The following is an 8,903-nucleotide window of genomic DNA, read 5'->3' as shown; positions in this document are numbered from 1 at the left end:
TAATGGCTTTTCTACTGGATAGTACTATACCTTCTTTGATACATATATTAACAAATTCCTCTTAAATGGTGTCTAAGTTCTCTAATGTTTCTGATGCTACTAATAATATCATCAACATAGACTATAATATAGTTGTAATTTCTAAATATTTTATCCATTCTACTTTGAAAATTTTGAGGGGCATTCTTTAGTCCAAAGGGCATTACTAGCCATTCATAATGTCCTTGTGGGGTACTAAAAGCTGTATAAGGAATACTATTTTCTTCCATTTTTATCTGCCAAAATCCTGATTTACAGTCAAATTTTGAATAATAAGTTTTATTTTTCACAAGATTTATTAGTACTTTATTAGGGAGAAAATATCCATCAAATTTTGTGTATTTATTTAATTCTTTGTAATTTATTACCATTCTTGCTTTTCCTCTAACATGTTCTGCTCTTTTCCTAACCATAAAGGCTGGGCTATTATGTGGACTATTACTACTTCTAATGAGTTTTAAGTTTAATAGTTCTTTTATTTGGGTTTTAAATTCTTCTCTATCTTCTTTTGTGTACATCATGGGTTTTAATCTTATTATTCTATTTTCAATTAACTTTATTTTTGCTTTAGGATGGTCTGGTTTCCATAATGCTAACGGGTTTTCTTTATAAACTTGTTCAAGTTGTGACTTTATTGTTTTTAATTGTATATTATAACTCTGTCCTTTTTGTATTAAATAATATTTTTCATAAATGTACTTATCACTACGCTGGGCTGGCTGAACTCTGTAAGACTTAAATTCACGAGGAATACGAAGAATATGATTACAGGGGGTTTTTAAAGTGATCATATAGGGAGTTTGTTGGTAATATTGGAACTGTTGTATAAAATCATTTCCTAAAAGGATATCACAATCCATGTTATTATATTGAAAGATTTGGTTAATACGGACTATTTTACTACCCAATAATATTTCAAAATTTAGTATAGATTGATTTACTTGTTGTTTATCTCCTGTGATTCCAATAATTTTTAATTTTCCATTTAATTCCCATTTGTTGGATAAAAAGGATTTCATAATAGTTATTTCACTACCTGTATCAATTAAAGCACAAGTATCTATATCTTTTTCTGTTATATTTATTTGTATATATACAGACATAGGGTATTTTATAAAAGCTTGTTTTAACATGTTTCACATACTATTTTTTGACCTTGTATTTGTAAGGTTATTCTATTTTTTTTTTCTATCTTGTAATATTCCAAATCATTTAAAAAACTATTTCCTAGTACTATATGTTTTTCCGGATCTGTGGTCATGAATGAGTCTATGTAACAGGGTACTATTATTCTAAGTCCTTCAATTATTATAGGGATTTTAACTTCTTGTCTACAAATATGTTTATTGCCATTAAAATTAGTATATTCATAAGGGATTTCTTTTTCTTTTACTAAAAGTCCTTTATTTTTAGTATGGTTCATATAGTTATGACTTGTACTGGTATCTACTAGTATTGGTATTTTTGTTGTATAGTCTATTCCATTAAAGTATTGTCCAAGTATTTTTGTTACATTATTAGTTACAATGGTTTTAACCATTTGTCTATCAGTACTTAATCTTCTAGATGAACTTCCTTTAATTAAAGTTCTTCCAGTAAAGCTTATAGGGATAATGGAGTTTTCATTACTATTATCTAAAAATTGTTTTTTATCATCTTTATTCAATTCATAATTAATTGGGATTTTATAGTTTTGGATTACTGGCTCTATGAATGTTGCTATATCTTCACAATCTTTATTTATTTCAATGTAAGGTTTATTTCCATATATTTCTCCATAATTTGAATTACAAAAACTATACAAAGCTGAATAGTGTATTGTCATTATTCTATTTCCTTCTTTCATCAGATTTTTCTTTAATAATTTAAAATGTAAACTTAATGTTTCATCTATGTTTTTATCTTTTATATGTACGCAATAGCTAGGATGACAAGTAAATAGTAGTTTAGTATAGCATAAATTTCCTTCTATTGTTCCTAAATGTCCTATGTTAGGATCAATAAATCTTTGATCGTGTAATGATAAAACTATAGGGCTATCTATCCCTTCTTTAAATAAAGATTTTATTAAGATCTGAATTTCTGCTAAATATACATATTGAATTTTTTCTTTAATTGACTCATTTTTTATTTTTCTTAATGCTAAATCTATGGATCTTTTATTAATTAAGCTAAATCTAATGTTTCCTTTTAAACATATCTCTAAATCTATGTATTATTCCATATTCTGGTTTTTCCATATTGAGCTTTAAAAGTTTTTTATATTTTTCTTTATTAAAAGTAGCAACAAGACTATATCCACTTTTATTTTCTTCTTTCTCTATTTCTTCTATTTTTTCGTTTTCCATCATTTCTTCTTTATTCTGATTCATCTTCTGCCATATAAACTTCTTCTCCCTCATAATCTGATAAATTATTTATTTCTTCTAAATCACTTTCTATGTTTTCAAAATCTTCTTTTAAAAGTTTAACCTTCTTTTTTCTACAATCTATACTAATGTGTCCCATTTCTCCACAATTCCAACATTTACATTTGGACTTGTCTAATATTTTTCTTTGGTTTTTATATTTTCTTTTATAATACTTTCTTCCTGATTTTTTATATTTCTTTTAAAATTATTATATTTCTTATATCTTTTTTCTTTTTTGTAAAACTTTCTGCGTTGTTTATGAGGTGCATAACATCCCCACTGGGTAGGCATTTCTGTTTTATCACAACATATTTTCATTATATTTTTACTCTTTTTTATTAGATTTCTTTGAATACATATTTCGCTTAATCTTGTATTTAAAAATCTTATTCTGTCTCCTAATGTGTCTGGGAGTCTATTTTCATTATTACTAGTATATTTTTCATATTCATTAGCAAAATATCCATTCCAAGGGTAAGGAAGTTTTGAATAGTATAGATTTTTATAAATGTTTTGGTCTTCATGACTCATGAATTGAGTATAATAATATTTAGAAAATTTACAAGTATATTCTTTTACAAAACACATATTACAAATTGTTAAATTTATTAATTTCATTCTTGCATCTAATTTATCACGTTTTGCTTCATTCTCTGAATTTTGTAACCAGTCTTCTCCTAAGAATTCACTGGCAATATATTCGATTATTCTTTCAATTCCTAATCCTTTACTTCTTCCTAATGCTATTTTGGTTGAATCTTTTAGTAATTTTTGTGTATCCTCACTTAATCCTTTCCACCAGTTAAATACATTGCCTGTGAAACTTGCTATTAAAATATCAGCTAATATATTTATTTTTTCTTCTTCTGTTTCTACATTCCAATCTTCTCTTGAACCATTAAATATAAAAAATAATTTCATTTGCATTCCCCATTCTACTAAAGCTTTTCGGGGATCTACTTTGCAATCTAAGTCTAGGAATGTGCCTGCATTGCTTATTGGTACTAAATGGTCATTATTAGGTTGGTATTCCTTTTTCCATTGATTATTTTTTATAGGTGGGTAATATTCAAAAAATGGTCTATTTTTCTTTCTATTTGTTTCATACCTATGGCTTGGTTCTTCAACATTAGGTTTCATTTCTGGTCCGCCAGCAACATTCATTTTTATACAATATTTTTTTTCAAATTCTTCTAGATCACTTAAGTTTATATCACTGAATTTTTCAGTTAATTCTTCTAGTGTATTATCCATTAATCTATATCGCTAGGTGTTGTTTCTTTTATTTCTAATTTTTCTTTGCCTTTTTCTTTATTTTTCAATTCTGTTTTTAGTTTTTCTGCTTCTTCTAATATCTTTGGGTATTGAGTTTTTATGAACCAGTCATCATAACTACCAGTTTATGGTTTTTGTAGGGGTTCCTTAAAACTTGTTCCAATAATTCCAGATTTTAATATTTCAAATTTTTCTACTCTTTTATTTTTCTTCTGACTGATCTGTTTTACAGATAATTCTATTTTTATTTTCTCTGTTTCTTGTTTAAGTTCCTTTATTTCTTCCTTAAGATTTAATAACATTTCTTTTAATTCAATTAGCATAGTTTCCATAAAATTTAAGGGTATTAAATGATATTGTCTTCCTTGAGTGTATGTTACGTTTATCGTAACATAGAGTTAGCCATTTCGGAAACCCAACTCATATAATATTAAATTATTATTGCTCCAAAGCTATCCACCAACTAAACACATTTAATTTTACAGTTCTTAATTAAGTTCTTCAACCATCAGGTACAAGATGTATATATCAATCAAGATCCCACAATGAAGACAAGTTACAGTCTTTTATTAACTTATTCCATCTATAACTTTCATTAGTACTCATTCTGAATTTTCCGCTTCTGGTCAATTTAGTGAGTTGATTCAGTTTCTGGTAACTAAGCTACAGTCTTCTATTGACTTATTCCATCTCTAATTCATTTGTCTTTCCGAATTTGTCTTTTTTTTTTTTTGAAAAAAAGCCCCCTATGTTTCTTCCGGTGAAAATCTTTCCAGAGTCAACTAATTGAGTTGATTCAGTTTCTGTTCTTGGGACTAGTGAACAATCTTCTGCTTGCAAAATCCATTCTTTCCCTTTTCTTCAATTGTAATTCTTGACGATTTCTTCCCCACAACTTGAATTCGGTATACAAATATAACGGAAATCAAATAACTAGGAAAGGGAGTTATGTAAATTCAAAGAGCATAACAAGATATGTTGACCATGAGATCACAAATTAAAGGATTAACTTCAAATTAGGCATTAAATCAAAGGATTAAAATGGTACCCGACTAAAGATTATAAACTAATAAATAATTAGTCTAGGTAGTATTAAAATATTTGCCAAGAAAGTACCACCCATTAGACACGTAAAGAATTATTTTACTTTTCATCCAAACTAATAATCATCATAATAACTAATAAACTGGATTGAATTAGTAACATTTGCCTCTGTGGTATAATTAAATAATCGTTTTAGGATCACTCTATTATTAATTAATCATTGTCCGATTGTCTTTTCTTCCCTTGACAAAAATGTTAACCCATTCAACACGCATAAATATTAATTAATGGGCCACTATTTTTTCTTCTTGAACGAGAATTTTTGCAGCGAGACCAATTCACGATAAAGATCATAAATGAGTGTCCCTCTGCATTAAGTCAGTCCTTCGCGTCTTCATCTTAATGCAGGGTATCCGCGCCTATAATTATTGCTTCAGTATTTTTCAACGAATTAAATTAAGAGTGATGATAGAGCCACAAATTCTTGTATAAATTTATCTTGTATAAACTGACGTGGCATTAATTCATTGGTTGAATAAAAATATAAAATAATAAAAACAAATCATGTGGACCAAGTGATATTTAATTCAACCAATCTTATCATACCACATGAGTTTGTACAAAATAAATTTGTACAAGAGTTTGTGGCTCTATCATTACTCTTAAATTAAACCTAATATTACTAATGCTTTGCAGCTTGCATTTCCTTTTCCCCTTTGTTTCTATCCTCCCAAGGCTTTTGGTGAAGACCGGAAGGATTGACTTAACGACACGGTCTACCTATTACCAATGCCAATATCACATGAACTATTACTTCTTAAGAGACAACATTACCATTGTACAAAGTATAAGCAGTTACTCAAATTGTAGAGAGAGAGTGTGTCTATAGATATATATATTGTCAAGTCTATTATTTATAGAGTTGGTATATTATGGTAAGTCTAGTTAAATTGAAATATTATTTATTACATATCTTGTAATAGGGATTAATTTATTAATTCCCTAATTTAATGAAATTTCAATTTATTAAGAATATTTATTTCCTAATTTAATTAGATGTCTAATCTAGCGAGTCAATTAATGAGTATCCAATTCAAGATAAAGATCATTAATGAGTGTCCCTCTGTATTAAGCCAGTCCTTCGCGTCTTCAACTTAATGCAGGGTATACGCGCTGCAGGGTATACGCGCCTATAATTATTGCTTCATTCTTTTTCAACAAATTAAATTACGCCTAATATTACTAATGCTTTGCAGCTCGCATTTCCTTTTCCCCTTTGTTTTTATCCTCCCTATGCTTTTAGTGAAGACCTGAAGGATTGACTTAACGACACGGTCTACCTATTACCAATGCCAATATCACATTAACTATTACTTCTTAAAAGACAACTTTACCATTGTACAAAGTATAAGCAGTTACTCAAATTGTAGAGAGAGAGTGTGTCTATAGATATATATATTGCCAAGTCTATTATTTATAGAGTTGGTATCTTATGGTAAGTCTAGTTAAATTGAAATATTATTTATTGCATATCTTGTAATAGGGATTAATTTATTAATTCCCTAATTTAATGAAATTTTAATTTATTAAAAATATTTATTTCCTAATTTAATTAGATGTCTAATTTAGCGAGTCAATTAATAAGTGTCCAATTCAAGATAAAGTTCATAAATGAGTGTCCCTCTGCATTAAGCCAGTCCTTCACGTCTTCATCTTAATGCAGGGTATCCGCGCCAATAATTATTGCTTCGGTCTTTTTCAACAAATTAAATTATACCTAATATTGCTAAAGCTTTGCAGCTTGCATTTCCTTTTCCCCTTTGTTTTTATCCTCCCTAGGCTTTTGGTGAAGATTTGAAGTATTGACTTAACGACACGGTCTACCTACTACCAATGCCAATATCACATGAACTATTACTTCTTAAAAGACAACATTACCATTGTACAAAGTATAAGCAGTTACTCAAATTGTAGAGAGAGAGAGTGTCTATAGATATATATATTGTCAAGTCTATTATTTATAGAGTTGGTATCTTATGGTAAGTCTAGTTAAATTGAAATATTATTTATTGCATATCTTGTAATAGAGATTAATTTATTAATTCCCTAATTTAATGAAATTTCAATTTATTAAGAATATTTATTTCCTAATTTAATTAGATGTCTAATTTAACGAGTCAATTAATGAGTATCCAATTCAAGATAAAGATCATTAATGAGTGTCCCTCTGCATTAAGCCAGTCCTTCGCGTCTTCATCTTAATGCAGGGTATCCGCGCCAATAATTATTGCTTCAGTCTTTTTCAACAAATTAAATTATACCTAATATTGCTAAAGCTTTGCAGCTTGCATTTCCTTTTCCCCTTTGTTTTTATCCTCCCTAGGCTTTTGGTGAAGACCTAAAGTATTGACTTAACGACACGGTCTACCTACTACCAATGCCAATATCACATTAACTATTACTTCTTAAAAGACAACATTACCATTGTACAAAGTATAAGCAGTTACTCAAATTGTAGAGAGAGAGACTATAGATATATATATTGTCAAGTCTATTATTTATAGAGTTGGTATCGTATGGAAGTCTAGTTAAATTGAAATATTATTTATTGCATATCTTGTAATAGGGATTAATTTATTAATTTCCTAGTTTAATTAAATTTTAATTTATTAAAAATACTTATTACCTAATTTAATTAAATGTCTAATTTAGCGAGTTAATTAATGAGTGTCCAATTCAAGATAAAGATCATAAATGAGTGTCCCTCTGCATTAAGCCAGTCCTTCGCGTCTTCATCTTAATGCAGGGTATACGCGCCTATAATTATTGCTTCAGTCTTTTTCAACAAATTAAATTATGCCTAATATTACTAATGCTTTGCAGCTCGCATTTCCTTTTCCCCTTTGTTTTTATCCTCCCTATGCTTTTGGTGAAGACCTGAAGGATTGACTTAACGACACGGTCTACCTATTACCAATGCCAATATCACATTAACTATTACTTCTTAAAAGACAACTTTACCATTGTACAAAGTATAAGCAGTTACTCAAATTGTAGAGGGAGTGTGTCTATAGATATATATATTGTCAAGTCTATTATTTATAGAGTTGGTGTCTTATGGTAAGTCTAGTTAAATTGAAATATTATTTATTGCATATCTTGTAATAGGGATTAATTTATTAATTCTCTAATTTAATGAAATTTCAATTTATTAAGAATATTTATTTCCTAATTTAATTAGATGTCTAATTTAGCGAGTCAATTAATGATTATCCAATTCAAGATAAAAATCATAAATGAGTGTCCCTCTGCATTAAGCCAGTCCTTCGCGTCTTCATCTTAATGCAGGGTATCCGCGCCAATAATTATTGCTTCAGTCTTTTTCAACAAATTAAATTATACCTAATATTGCTAAAGCTTTGCAGCTTGCATTTCCTTTTCCCATTTATTTTTATCCTCCCTAGGCTTTTGGTGAAGACCTGAAGTATTGACTTAACGACACGGTCTACCTACTACCAATGCCAATATCACATTAACTATTACTTCTTAAAAGACAACATTACCATTGTACAAAGTATAAGCAGTTACTCAAAGTATAACAATATATATATATATAACAATATATATATATATTGTCAAAGTCTATTATTTATAGAGTTGGTATCTTATGGTAAGTCTAGTTAAATTGAAATATTATTTATTGCATATCTTATAATAGGGATTAATTTATTAATTTCCTAATTTAGTGAAATTTTAATTTATTAGGAATATTTGTTTCCTAATTTAATTAGATGTCTAATTTAGCGAGTTAATTAATGATGGGATTCTATAATTAGCGCATGAGATCTATTTATAGGAAGAAATTGGTTCAAACAAGAAGTTTATTAAATGCTATAGATATTTCTTGAGAGACAAGTTAAGAAGATCAGATTTATTCATATTCAGATTCATAAGAATTATAAAGGGAAAAAAATTCTTATTTGTAAATAATCTAAGTCTTTTAAGACTTGCTATTTTTGTGAAACTCTAGTACCTATATAAAGAGAGGTATTTCATAATTGAAGGTGCACAACATAGACCATAAAGCAGAAAGCTAAAATTCGGCCTCCTCTCTATAGAATCCGGGTTTGGCGC

Source organism: Citrus clementina, unplaced genomic scaffold (genome assembly GCF_000493195.1).
Source record: "Citrus clementina cultivar Clemenules unplaced genomic scaffold, Citrus_clementina_v1.0 scaffold_5, whole genome shotgun sequence".
NCBI classification, from domain to species: domain Eukaryota; kingdom Viridiplantae; phylum Streptophyta; class Magnoliopsida; order Sapindales; family Rutaceae; genus Citrus; species Citrus x clementina.
This window is presented reverse-complemented; position numbering follows the sequence as displayed.